This window comes from Canis lupus, chromosome 19 (genome assembly GCF_003254725.2).
Source record: "Canis lupus dingo isolate Sandy chromosome 19, ASM325472v2, whole genome shotgun sequence".
Taxonomy (NCBI): Eukaryota; Metazoa; Chordata; class Mammalia; order Carnivora; family Canidae; genus Canis; species Canis lupus.
In genome coordinates this window covers 14150650-14165353 of record NC_064261.1, presented here as the reverse complement: position 1 = coordinate 14165353, position 14704 = coordinate 14150650, and the positions used below count along the sequence as shown (strand labels likewise).

The 14704-nt window shown below is 33.8% G+C and overlaps 1 long non-coding RNA gene across 1 annotated transcript; it reads right to left on the bottom strand.

Annotated features, from left to right (window-relative positions):
- Positions 1-3671: 3671 nt before the first annotated feature.
- LOC112642770 (uncharacterized) lies at positions 3672-11167 on the bottom strand. The gene is made up of 3 exons (XR_007403798.1): positions 10837-11167; positions 8384-8500; positions 3672-4455 (listed from the first exon to the last, which is right to left on the bottom strand). It is a non-coding gene; the product is annotated as an uncharacterized LOC112642770 (long non-coding RNA).
- Positions 11168-14704: the final 3537 nt, after the last annotated feature.

The following is a 14704-nucleotide window of genomic DNA, read 5'->3' as shown; positions in this document are numbered from 1 at the left end:
ATAAACAGAGATGCAGAAAATATCTCTGTAGAAATGCCCTTGCATACATGTGCAAGATAAACTACATGATAAATTCCTAGAAGTGAAATTGTTAGGTCAAAGTAATGTACATTTATATTTTTATAGATGTGACAAGCTGCCATTAAAGAGGTTAAAAATGATTTTGATGGCACTATCTTTGAATGAGAACTATTACTTCTCCATTCTATATATTTACATATTGTACATCAACAGGTACTTTATTAAGAAAATAAGTGCGAATCAAGTTCTTATGTCTGAATTTTTATTTCTTTAATTATGAGCAAGATTATGCAGTTTAATGTGAAGGTAGTCCATTTGCATTTCTTTCAGGTAGGTTGGTTGATCCACTATTAAAAATCACAACCAAAACTATATCCATATATATTTCCTGGTCACAATTAATTTTCCATTCCACAGATGTGCCCTTTTTTGAGGGGGCAGAGGGATTCTTGCATCCTGTTCTTGTCACAACCTTGAAAAGTCTATGGAAGCTGTGCTATAACTTTCTTAGCAGTATGGTATGAAGTCCTGTTTCAGGTTTGAGTATTTCCCAAGTTGACCAAATTATGTGAAAACAGCACCTTTTAATTGCCACAAGAGCTATTCCTTTGGGGGCACCTGGGTGACTTAGTCAGTTGAACATCTGATTCTTGATTTCAGTTAGGTCATGATCTCAGGGTCCTGGGATGAAGCCCCAAATCTGGCTCCATGCCTAACAGGGAGTCTGCTTGAGATTCTCTCCCTCTCTTTCTGCCCCTCCCCCTGCTTGTGCACGTGCTCTCTCTCTCTCTAAAATAAATAACTCTTTAAAAAGAGAGAGAGAGATGCTTTTCTGTTTGTTGGCTTTAAAATAGGAGTTGAAAAGATCCCACGTGCCTTTACAAAAAGGTGATCTTATTATAAGATGCAGAGACAGTACATATACCAATTGGCAAAGGATTCCTTGTAGATTAATAGCAAATACTTCCCCATTTAATGAAATAGTGGAGCAATAGTCCTCTCTTCCTGGAGAGAAGCCCAGAAGGAACTTCACTACCTGTTCATGTCTTTTATAAAACTTTCTAATATGTTATATAGGCCTTTTGCTTATTGATTTGTCATGTATATATCTAATAAATAAAACTAAAAATTACAAAAGATATATATTAAAAGAAGTAAGAAGAAGCAGGAAAAGATGAAGGAGGAAGAGAAGGAAAAGAAGGTGAGGAAGTCACCTTACATAGGAACTGATTTCTTTCCACTGATTATCCTAATTACTGCATTCCTGATTTTTGTTGGTCCTTTCATACTACTCTTGGTCAACTGCCTTTAGACTGGGCATAAAATGTTATCTGCACCATCCTAACAGAGGGAAATCCTTTATTACTTCCAAATTACAAATCAACTAGTTGGTTATCTGGGCCTGAATCTTTCAAAGTAGTGAATTCCTTTGAAAAATCAGTTTGAACAGCTGAACGCCTACTGACATAAAATAAAACTCAGAATTAATTTCTATATTTTTATTAACTTGAGTTTCATCAGTATTCAAGTATTCCCGGAGCCTATAGTCTAGTTCTCTTAGACATAAAATGGCTGATTGGTGATCCTTATATTTCAAAGGGTCACAATGAACTAAAGTGTACCAGCCCCAGAACCTTCTTGGTCCTACATCAAGAGTATATAAAAGGCAGTTCTTAGGCCTTAACTTTTCTAAATTACACGCTAAATGATCTAATGGGTTTTTTTTTATTTCTCAAAGCTTTGAAAACTTAAAGTGCACTAAGTATACAGTCATATCCCTTTATTAGTTACAGATGCAATTATATAGTTTAAAGACTTAAAATTGGTATTTCCTACTTGTGTTTTATTTAGTATGATAAACACAAAATGGATAAAAAAAGACTACATTAAAGAATGAGCATAATTGAAATAATATAACCAAGTAGACTATGCTGCAAAATTTGCAGTCATTGCAGCATAAATTTAAAAATATCTATTGATAAAGCAATGACTATTCCATTTGGGCACAGGTCCTCGGAGAGACCAAGAACATGATAGTCCATATGGCTAAAGCTAACAGTAGTACCAAAGGGATTTTCCTTACAAGATATATTTCTGGTCTGCTAAAATATGATAGTTACTTTTTTAATATACAGAAACATTTTTGAGACCCTATAAATAAAGTAATGCACTTTAAAGAAAAAGTCAAGGAAATTTAACTATTATCAACAGCTTTTTTTATTTTATATAAGGTTAGATCAAAAGGGGAGAAATTATTTCAAAGACATAGCTTGCAAATATTTATGTAACAACAGTTTTCTGCTCATAAATCTATCTTTAATAAAAATATAAGAGATAACAAAACTCTATCAAGGTGAAGCTGCTTGAAGAAATATAATTCCTCGAAGGTTTTGATTTAAATCTGAGCTTGGATTATTTCCTCAAATAAAAGAGGTTAAAGCACATGAGACACATTTTCTGAACCACACTCAAGTTAACCACATTTACCACAGAGAAAGTCAACACCTAAGATACACAGCACCTGGAAAATAAAATGGCATAGACTGTGTTTGCTTTTAATATAGTGTGCTAAAACCAACACTCACATACACAACAGAATTTAGTCCCATTGTGGATGCGCATGCTCAGAAATGGTGTCTGAACCTTTTCTTGCTCTCTCTTGCTCTCCCCAAAAATGGATTACCTGGGATCATGGGAGATTTGGCCCCATAAGCTATAGTATGCAAATCTCTGCTTTTATGTTCTAAATGTAATTGCTGTTACTGTTGAGTTTTAGTAAAATACATATATAATCCAAATTAGCATTTGATTACTATTTACCTTTAATGAAAATAATATTCTACAGGCAGATTAATTTGGAAAACTTTGAGTTACCCAGTCAGCCCTGACACACAAACTCTGTGATCCTTGCTGCCCTCATTCATTTCAAGAGTAAATTCACAATGGTTTGAAATACTTTGAGCTTCTTTTGGGCATAGTTCAGAACTCCAACATCTACGGCTCAATATACATCTGCATCTACAAATTCAAAATAAACACTGAAAGCACAGTGATTGTAAAGATGAAACACTGAAAGCACAGTGATTGTAAAGATGAAGAAACAGTACTTGAGTTACCTTAATATTGTAATTCTATGCACAAATCACCCTCCAAATCTTGAAGAATTTATTCTCTTGAAGGCATTCTTCATTTCTTTCTTTTCTATTTTTCAAAAAAAAAGTATTTTTATGGAAATAAAAAATCTTAATCTATTACTTTTATTGTTTTCTAAATTTTTTACTGGCATGATTATACATACAAAACTCATTTATTTTTCTATTATTGCTGTTAGTATCTATTTCATTTCATGATTACTACTAAAAATAATTTTGTTATCTATGGAATATTATAAAACAATCCTCTGTGAAGGTCATTTACATTAGATACAGCACTGTTCCATGCTTTTATTAAGCAAGCAGATGCATCTTAAGCATGTATTTACTTGCTAAAAGATTTAAATGTTTTAAATATGAAAATAACTAATTTAAGATTAATCTGAGAAATCAATGGCACTAATAATACACTAGAGAAAGCTCAGAGAATACAAAGATTGAAATTTGAGAGAACTAATCAGACAAAATAATAGAAGTAAAAAAATAAGGAAGCTGCTATCATGATAAAGGGCATAATTTCAGAAAATGTGTTATAACTGTGAGAATATGATAAACTTGAAAACTGCCCTCATTACTAATTAGATTTAATATAAAAGTGGCCTTCCTCAAAAGACGCATAAATTTATGGATTTTATAAATCCAGCCTTTTAAAAATATCATCAGAAAGTCATAGGAGAAACTTTTGTCAAAAGCAGATAACTTCATTACCAATTATATGTCAGTCTTTCAAGAGATGAATCACAGGACTCATTAAGTATTATATCTAAGAACAGGGTTACTAATTTGTTTGAAATAAAACATAACAATGAATAATGTAAATGTCTTTAATATCATATTCTTTAGCATTTAAGCCTGTTATATGACTTCAGAGATTTTAATAATATATAGTTTAACTAATTTAACAAAACTTCACTGAAAATTTACTAACCATGAGCAAAATACAAGCTTTTGCAAGTCCATTTTACAATGAAAAGTGAGACGATTTAATTACATCACTGGATTCCAACTGCAAAGTATATGGTATACAAAACTTAATTAAATTCCATTGTCTTCTTGTCAGAGCAAAATGCCTCATTTTTTTTTTTTTTAAGGAAACCTTGGCTTTACAAGTGTGGGTCCTTAATAAATATCTATATTGTTTGTGATCTCGATGTTTGCTTTTCAACAAGATTTATAAACTTCTTCCACCATTACCAAGCAGTTGTCTTACATAGGCTAGTGAACACAAATCCAAAGAATTGCCATGGCAAAATGTTTGCATCATCTCCAGGACTGGGCTAAGCTGTTGAAAGAATTTCAGAGGTCTTTCAATATCAAGAACAAATAAATATGCAATATATATATTTCCCCAAAATCTTTTAAAATTACAGGTTTTGAACCATTTTGAAAAATTTCTATAATCAGGAATTCCTGGTGCAGTGAAAGTACACTGAGCTAAACAGAAAACCTGGGCTGATATTCCAGCAATCACCTAATCGCATCAAACCAGAGTTTCTTAAAATTAGCAAATAATATCTGCATTCCTGGATTGTTATGTGAGAACATCAATCTAAAGACAAAGGTTGGGCAAGAAAAAAATTACTTTTCTGAAGATAAAATCTCACTATAAATGAAAACATTAGGTTAACAAATCTCTATAAACATAATTGAACAAAACAAAAGAATCTTCCATGTATAGTTGCTACAGTAATGCTTAAATGTTCACCAGAGTAGCCAACCTTCTTTCCCCAAAACTATTAAAAATGAAATAAAAATTTCCTTTTTTTTACGGTTTTATTTATTTATTCATGAGAGACAGAGAGAGAGAGAGAGGCAGAGACATAGGCAGAGAGAGAAGCAGACTCCCTGGGAGGAGCCTAATGCAGGACTTGATCCCAGGACCGCAGGATCATGAACTGAGCTGAAGGCAAATGCTCAACCAATGAGCCATCCAGGATCCCAAAATAAAAATTTCTACAATGACTTAGATAAGTCTTTTTAGAAAGATATTCCTTATACGAACCATATTCTATATATGGAAGATGAAAAAAGTTCTGGAGATGGAAAAGTCCTGGTGATGATTGTACAATAATGTGAATATATTTAAAGCCACTGAACTGTACATTTAAAAATGCTTAATATGGTAATGTTTATGTTTTGTATATTTTACTACAATTTTTAAAAAGCAACAAAAAATGTAAATACCTGAGAAGGGGCCCAAAGAGATAACATAAATGAAAAGGTGTTTTCAGTACAATACAGTAATGATTCGTGGGTATCATCCTGGTGAACCTATACTCTGTTGCTCAACAAATGTTTAGTAAGAGATTAAAGACTGATTTGTGTGATAATGTATTAAACATATTATAGCCAGACACTCTTCCATGTATTCAGATTATTTCAACCCACAAACCAGTCCTTCATGGTACTTCATAGGACTTCAGTTCTTCATGGAACAGTTCCTTCTTCATGAGTCTTCATGGAATTTAGATTCTAGCAAATGTGTGTAGTGGGTATTTTCTGCAGTTCTCATCAACTATGGTCATGCGGGAAGGTCTTCTCAATATTGCCAGACCTTCATATTTTTTAAGAGAAGCCAGAACTCTGATATTTTAGGTAAAACCTTCCAATTTTGAATGTTGGAAACTAATTAAATTGTTAAAAAACAATGTGTGGGCCAAACATCCATTGGACAAAACCAGATTTGGGGATATCATTTTAAACTTCTAAGAGGAATGCTATCTAATATTCACTACTTTCATTTAGATCTAACATATGATTAGTGCCAAGTATCTGTTTAACCCTTGAAGATGGTTTTGTAGGTCAGCCCTTTCACTGTTTATTAGTAATACTTTGCTTATTCTATACTAAGGTAAAACTGTACCCAAAGGAAGGGAGAATAAAACTGAAAAATCATGAAAAAAAACCACTATTCCCAGCATATGATGTATCACATCTATATTTCTGGAAGAACACAGCACACTGCTTTCTGACAGCACAATGACCAAGACCACCCCAGGCACGCATTATACAATCCTAAGCTGTGTTTGTTCAGAAGAGAAACAGAACAAAATTTATGAGCTTCACTTTAGCTCATATCAATATATTTCAAGCACCAGAATACTTTTTCATTTTGCAGGTGGTGCTTTAAAGCTTGTATTATAGATTTTAAAACATAATTCTGAAGAATCCTAAGTCCCTAAGGCCCAACAATTAACCCTGCATCATCAAACATTTTTAAACCAATCATTTACCTCTCCTGTGCATGCTGAAGCAAATGCTAACAAGCTCTTTCACCTTAATAAATTAAGAGTTGTTTCAAAAGTTAACATAGGTGTATGTTCAAACTGTATTATGTATGTCGATGGGGTGATCTGGGTTACAAGAAATTCTTTATTGTGCATTTTAAAGTATTACCTTTCTGTGGGGAATCCATTAATTTCTTTCTGTCATCCTCCTCCCCCTCTCTAAGCCACCCACTAATCTAAGCATTCTTGAACACGAACCTTATAAGTGTTTCTTCATGCATGTGCAATATATTGGGTAACTAAATGAAATGCAGCTGGGAAACATGAAGTAGACATTGAAATGACTCATTAGGCAGCTGCATAGAATAGACAGAAGAAAGTGGCAGGAAAATCTACCATGAAGATGCCTAAGGTCATACATACCATTTCCAGTAGATGACTAGAGGCAACATTAAATAAAGCTCTAGGGAAGAATATGGAGCTCTAAGGTCCCAGTGCTAGACAACAATAGAAATTAAATTTACTAAAAATATGTATTCGTTAATAAATTTAACACCATAAACCACTGAGTTTGAGACTATAATTAATGGAAACAAAGCTGGGGTATGAATAATTGAAACAAACAAACAAAAAGTAATATTTTAGAGAAGTCACTGATTAATAGGCATCTTGGGGCTCCAAATTATTTATTTTACTTTGTTTCTTAGTCCTAAAGTTGAGAAAGTTAATACAACATGTAGGTCATGGAATGTGGAGCTTGAAATCCTTTGTTTTAATCTGACTTTAGCCTTTTTTTCTACCCAGATGAGTCTATTCTCTAACCTAAAAATAAATGGGAATAATAATAGACTGCATAAAGCTATTTCTACAAGGATTCAATTATATTAATTGGTGACAAAGTAGTATTATTTGAAACCAAACCAATTTCATTACTTACTTTATCACTTATTAGCTGCCTGACATATAGGAAAATATTTAATGTCTCTATACCTCAATTTATTCTTCTAAGAAAGAAGTAAGACAATATATAAGCCACAGTATTGCAATTATGAAGTTACATACTATCTGTAATCTGTTAGCAAAATGACTATTATACACTACAAAAGTTCATTATCACTAGTAAATGAAAATACCTGGAAAACAGCTCATGTTCCAAAAGACTTTGTCAAATCTGACTATAATAAATACGAAAAAGATAAATTATCTTAAGGGCAATCATACATACTTTTTTCTTTTCCAATTATGACCTACATCTATTCAGAGTTTCTAATGATATCCAGGATGAACAGCAATCGCAGTCAATGCCACACACACACACACACACACACACACACACCCATGCATGCATGATCTTAACTAAAAAGATATTTTAATAAGGTCCCTTTAGCTAAATATCCTACCTAAGAAAGAGAGGAAAGATATTATGATATGGATTTAAGAGAGCATTAGCTAGGATAAGCTAAGAAAAAAAGTGTTGTAGAGTTGCCAGTAAACAATGGAAAGCTAGCCTAAGAATTCAGAAAATAAAAATACTAATTTGAGAAACATAGCATAGACTGTAGCCAAATGGCCTGGTTTGTGTCTGGTCTGTAACACTTCTGGCAGCTTCCCTTTCTCAGGTGTACAGTTCACTTGGTGAACACTCATCCAATTAGCTACCTAATGCCATGTCATTTCTCCAATCAAAACATTTCTAAGATCCTCATATTTTCTAACCATTGAAGTATAAATGTAGTCTAGGTTAAAATATCTCTAAAATGAGAAGTCAAGTCACTCTTCCAGGTTTAGTCTCCAATCTACCCTACAAGAGCACTAAACTCAGAGCATTTGGGGCCACAAGCTGAGCCTATGTACTTCCTAAGCATTTGCACTTCCTTCTCTTCCACATTCAGTTCCTTCTTCCTTAAATGCCTGTTTTTCTGTCTACTTCCTTGAATCCCCAGCTAGTTGAAAGAATCTCGAGAACAAGTAATATTTACATACCTTTATACGAAACTTGCTTCAGCTAACAAAATGCTTCCATCTGCCCACTCATTCCAAAAATCCAGTGTCAATGGAGTGCCAATTATACAATCGGCATTCTGAGAGATACTGTAGGTGCTAAAAAAATATTTGATGAATTTAATTAACTCTTTATCTCTAATGATAATATGCTTTAGAGGTGTCTGGGGGCTCAGTCCATTAAGCCACTCACTCTTGATCTTGGCTTAGGTCATTCCCTCAGGGTTGTGAAATTAGCCCCAAGTCAGGCTCTGCTCTGAGCACTGGGCATGGAACCTGCTTAAGATTCTCTCTCTCCTTCTCCCTCTGCCCCTCTCCACTCCGTCTGCCCCTCCCCTCTCCCTCTGTCCCTACCTCTAAAAAAATAAAAAGATAATATGCTTAGCTATTATTAAAACAGTAATATGAGGATTCTGGTTTTATTTGGGTGTGTGTACTTATTTTAAAGTACTTCGAAAAAAAAAATAAATAAAAAAAAATAAAGTACTTCGAATTTTTTTTAAAGATTTTATTTATGTATTCATGAGAATATACAGAGAGGAGAGAGAGAGGCAGAGACACAGGCAGAAGGAGAAGCAGGCTCCACATAGGGAACCCGACGTGGGACTTGATCCTGGGTCTCCAGGATCATGCTCTGGGCTGAAGGCAGTGCTAAACCACTGAGCCACCCAGGCTGCCCAAAGTACTTAGAATTTCAAAGAGATCTTTGATGCAGTAACTTCTCTGTAGTGACAACTGATGTCTAACTTGAAATAAGGAATATTTTAGAATTCATCTATAAGGTAACAATTAAATGTCTCCATCATTACACTGGACTTCATTTTACAAAACAAAAGAAACAAATAAGAGAAAATTATTCATTATTCAAAATACACCAAAAAATTAAAAAAAGAATATCAAATCAAGCTGGCAGAAACAGTGTTGAGTATAGAGAATGCAGTCAGGATAAATTGGGTAAACTTCACTTTGCAAAGAATAAAAATATCTTTTTGACTTAATGTAATTTTTTATATATTTCATAATAAATCATGTATATGAAATCATCTTGATTACTGCCATCACATTTAATCAACATTCCTTTGCAATGTAATGTTTTCCATTTCTCCATTTAAATTTTTCCAAGTCTAACCTGGAACTCCTCTATTATTAATAAAACATGAAGTGACTTAATATACTTGATTTTGCCCTAAATTTGCCTCATTGGCAACCATCTATCATTTGATATGGGGTTCATATATGTTTACATTTACAGAAAGCAAGAAAATTTATGTTAAAAATATAACAAATACACTACAGAGCATCAGAAGATCTGGAAAAATAGGAAGCTAGTATATTTTTGTACTTCGTTTAACAACTGAACCCATTGTTTTAAACTTAAAGATATTTGACCTCAAAAAGTGTCTAGAGGTTTAAACAAAAGATACATTAAGCATATTATTGGAAATGTAACAAATATACTTTAAAATAAATTTATGCAATGTTTCCTAATCAATTGGACATTCTTTTAGTATACACCAAGAAAAAATTATCCATAAATAAGTGTATACCATTTTTAAATTCTTAAGAAAGAAATCATTCTCCAAATCCTATTTATCTTAGCTCTCAGGAACACTGTTACCATAAGTAGCAACAAATAAACAAATGGTTACATATTCTACATGCCTTCCAAAGGTGACCTATTTTTACATTACATGCAAATGCCCAACATTCTGGCCTGTATCTTTCTTCCCTCTTGACTATAACAATTTCGAATATCCGGTAAAACAAAGGCCTGTATATTTTTAAAATATACAACTATTCAGCACTGACAGTTTGAAAACATTATATGATTTTTCCATTTTCCACTCTTAAATTATTTTCATTTAAAAATATTATATGTTTATACATTATTTTAAAATCTAGTTTCCAATATTATTTATTAAGCATATTGAAAACAAAAAAAGTCTCTATTCACTTTATAAAAACTATATATAAACAATAAAGAGTGACTAAAGTTACATTTAACTTAAAAGTTGGATGTAGGCTTATTTAACTGAACTCAATGGATGCTTAAATAAAATTCCAATGTGTACAAATGACTTCATTTCCTTGACTCGTCAATAACATAAAGTATAAGTAGTATCTACATGACATCAAATTAATAAGCTGGTAAGAAAATTAAAGAAATTGGTTTCATTTCTGATTCTTTTGTCCAGAAGGACAGGAACGCATTTATCTTTTTTTTTTTTTTTTTAATGGAGACTTTGAATCTTATCATGAAGTTAGAATCTATTTGGTTATACAATACTTTGGCTTACTGTAGAACACTAAGTCCATTCACATTTATGATATTTTTCAAATATCCATAATATTCTTAGGTCATTATGTCTTAAAAATTACAATCTCCCAAGAGCAGGAGACAAGGCAAGAGAAAACATGTAGAAAACATTTCTTACCTTCTAGCCCCAAGAGACACAGTAATATATGAAATGTCCCCTTACAGCAGTAGTCTCATACACATGCCAAGTTACTAATGGGCTTCTGTAATGAGATTGGAAAAAAAAAAAAAAAACCCTAGAGATGTCCAGTGCCAAGACACAGCAACACCAGAGTGCATTTCCTAGACATTAGCTCCTCAGGATACTCTGTAGGAAAAGGAGTTCTATAGTTGAAGATCTCTGGAAAATAGTGCCTACGATATATCCCACCCTCTTAAAGTTATATAATACATGTAAGAGCCAAAATCCTGGTATAAAAATAGCAACATTTAAAATCCTTATCTGGCTAACTCAACATTTTAAAAGCTGATTTGACTGTGAGGATTGCTATGAGCCAAATGATTGTGTCCCCACAAAATTCACAGGTTCAATTCCCATTCCTCAATGTGATGGTATTAGGAAGCATGGTCTTTGGAAGGTAAGCAGGTTTAGATGAGGTCATGAAGGTAAGGTGAGACACCCCCCCCCCCCGCCCGCCGTGATGGGATGAATGCTACTATCAGAGGAGGAAAAGACATCAAGGCTTCTACTCTCCACTATTTGAGGCATGTAAGAAGGCAACAGTCTGCAAGCCATTTAGAGGGCCCTCACTAGAATGACCCCAACCATATTGGAACCCTAATCTCAGACTTCGTAGCCCACATAACTTTGAAAAATTAACTTCTGTTGTTTAAGCTACCCAGTCTGTGGTATTTTATTGTAGCAGCCCGTGTGATCTAGGACAGGGCTTTCATTTCTTTTTTTATGTCTATTATATAGTTACAGAGAACGCACTTTGGCAACACTGATATAGGCTACCAGAAGGTTTTACACAGGAGAGGGGAATGAATGTGTTCACTTTGGAAATTCATCACTTCAGCTATATTTGTAGAGAACAGATGGAAGAGAGTAAATTCTAGAAACAATGGAAGTAGAATAAACCAATAGAACAGATGAAACAGAAGTGATGGCTGTAGGCTTACTGGGTTGAGCACTTCAGTAGGTGACAGTTGTTATTGACTGAGATGGAAAGAGCTGAAGGAGGAAAGAGGTGTGGGGAAGATCAAGCCATAGCACCAAATAATTAGTTTTTATTCTATGTGTACGTATTTTGTAAGCTACAGTACCAAATGCATCTCATCATTTTATTTATCTTGGGGTATTTTTTAAAATATAAAGTCCTGAGACCTACACACATAGATTTTCTTTCAAAAGGTATGAAATGGAGACAAAGAACTTACATTCCTATACAACTTCTCAAGTACTTCAGATGATCAAAGGTCATCAGAAGGGTGTGAGGGTCACAGCTAGATCTTTTGCCTTCCTAGAGCTCTTACGCTTAGCAAGTGCTTAATTAACATTAATTGTAAGAAGAATCTTATAACCCAGTGCAGAATAGGATTAAAATCTTGAGGGGCAGCCTGGTTTGGTGCTGCCTTCAGCCCAGAGTGTGATCCTGGAGACCAGGGATCGAGTCCCACATCAGGTTCCCTGCATGGAGCCTCCTTCTCCCTCTGCCTGTGTCTCTGCCTCTCTCTTTCTCTCTATGTCTCTCATGAATAAATAAATAAAATCTTAAAAAAAAATCTTGAGTTTTCAGAACTGGGGAGTAGTAAAACTATAAATAGAAGAAAATGAATATAGTTAGGATGCCTGAAGCCTAATACCTGCCCAAAGAGTAATTGGTATGATCTTCATTTACTTCATCTATAAAATGACTGTTATGTCTCCAAAATACTGTGATTTTCAAAGATATCACATGTGAGTGTCTGCAATGGGTAATTAGGAGGGGAATGATGTCTTATTTTATCAATGCAGACAGGACATAAAAGGCTTAGTTTTTAGTATAGGAAGAATATTGTAGAAGGGCCAAACCTAAGATGCTTCTTATAGAACACTGATGTATGGAGTTCAAGAGATTGTCTATCCAAGAGTGTTTTTCTTTTCTTATTATCATTCTATTCCAAATGATCCACCATCACCAAAAAAATAATTTTTATAGCGAGAGTTTGTACCTTCTTTGAGGGAAGTAATTTTTTTAAACAGTTTGTTGGATCTTCACTGAAAACCACTTATACTACTTGGAACCACCTGAGTAAATTTAAGAGCCCAGGTCCTTTGACTTTCAAGTTTCTGTGAAGAGCATCAAAGGGAAGCAGAGAAAGAGATGATGATTTCAGTTTTAGAGCACAATTTTTTAATTTAAATTCAATTTGCTCATATATGGTATAACACCCAGTGCTTATCTCATCACGTGCCCTCCTTAATGCCCATCACCCAGTTACTCCATTCCCCTACCCACCTCCTCTTCTGCAACTCTTTGTTTCTGTTAGGAGTCTCTTAGGGTTTGTCTTCCTATTTTTTCCCCACTCAGTTTCTCCCTTCCCTTATGGCCCCTTTCACTATTTCTTAAATTCCACATATGAGTGAAACCATTTAACTGTCTTTCTCTGATTGACTTATTTCACTCAGCATAATACCCTCCCGTTCCATCCATGTTACTATAAATGATAGATATTCATCCTTTCTGATGTCTGTGTACTTCTTCTACAAGAAAGACGAGGAAGTGCATACTAAAGCTGAATCAGCCATAATGTTATGTTCCCATCGCCACCATAGCCCAGCCTCAAGCAGCAATTAACTTTCGTTTTATTTATTTGTTTAATACCTTGTGAACTTACTATATCAACAATACTAGATTAATGTCTCTTATATCTTCATTCTTCAAGAATACCAATGCTCTACACTCTAAAAATCTATAAACTTTCCAAACAGAACAATAAAACAAGCCACTGGACCACAAAAATATAGGTATACCAATCACCACTCAATTTTTAATTCTGCTTTCAAAGCACTGATTTTTTTTTCTTCTTAATTTGTTTTGGATAAGCTTTGCTTAAGCTTTTTCTCCCTCCTGCAAAATGGAAATATTTACAGCAAAATTTCCAGTCACTACATAACAGTTTAGTTGTCTCATGAAATCTATTATAATGGGGTTTTTACCTGTTCCCATTATTCCATGGCCCCTCCCCCACTTTCCAAAACTGTTTTTTTCACCAACAGTCTGATGAATCCAACATGAGTTGTCTGCTACACAGATGTGTAATGATTTATGCATAACAATATATCTCATTTGGCTCTTTCTGGTGAAATTTTTTCTCTTACCTATAATATCAGAGCAGACTCTATCCCAGATCCTCTTTCTGCTCTTTCTACCACTACATTCCTCATATTCAAAGAGCTAAAATTTGTCAGACTTCCAATTTGGCTTACCCATTCCTAATTATTTAAAAATACTCTGTTCTTTGAAACATGACATTTTACTGAATTATGAACCTTACAAAACAGATGCTAACTAAGAAAACATCTGATATTAAAATACAATTTTTCAATACTGGATTATGATCTTCTGGGAAACAAATTTATAAGGATCATCTGGTTGCAAAATGTGATTTTAGGATTGGAACATTGCGAGCATTTAGCATATTATTTGGTTTATGCACTATAAAAATTAACATCAAGAGGGTTCTCAGGACTTCAAGATGTCATGAATGTCAGAAAATCAATGAGGGCTATACAGTGTATGAAAAGATACACTAAAAATACCCAAATTTCTTCTGATGATAAAAGCGACACTATGGAAAAAATAATTTTGAATTAGCACTCCCTCTAGGTCTTCAATTCCTATAGTTTTACAAACCACTCAAACTGCTACAACTTCACCAGTTTCTATGACCTCTTCCATGTAATGTTGTTGCAATTTACAGGTGTCAACTCCTTCTGATTCCTTTATTAAATACAACTTTATACCTTTTTTAAAGAGAATATGAAATTTATTAAATATGGA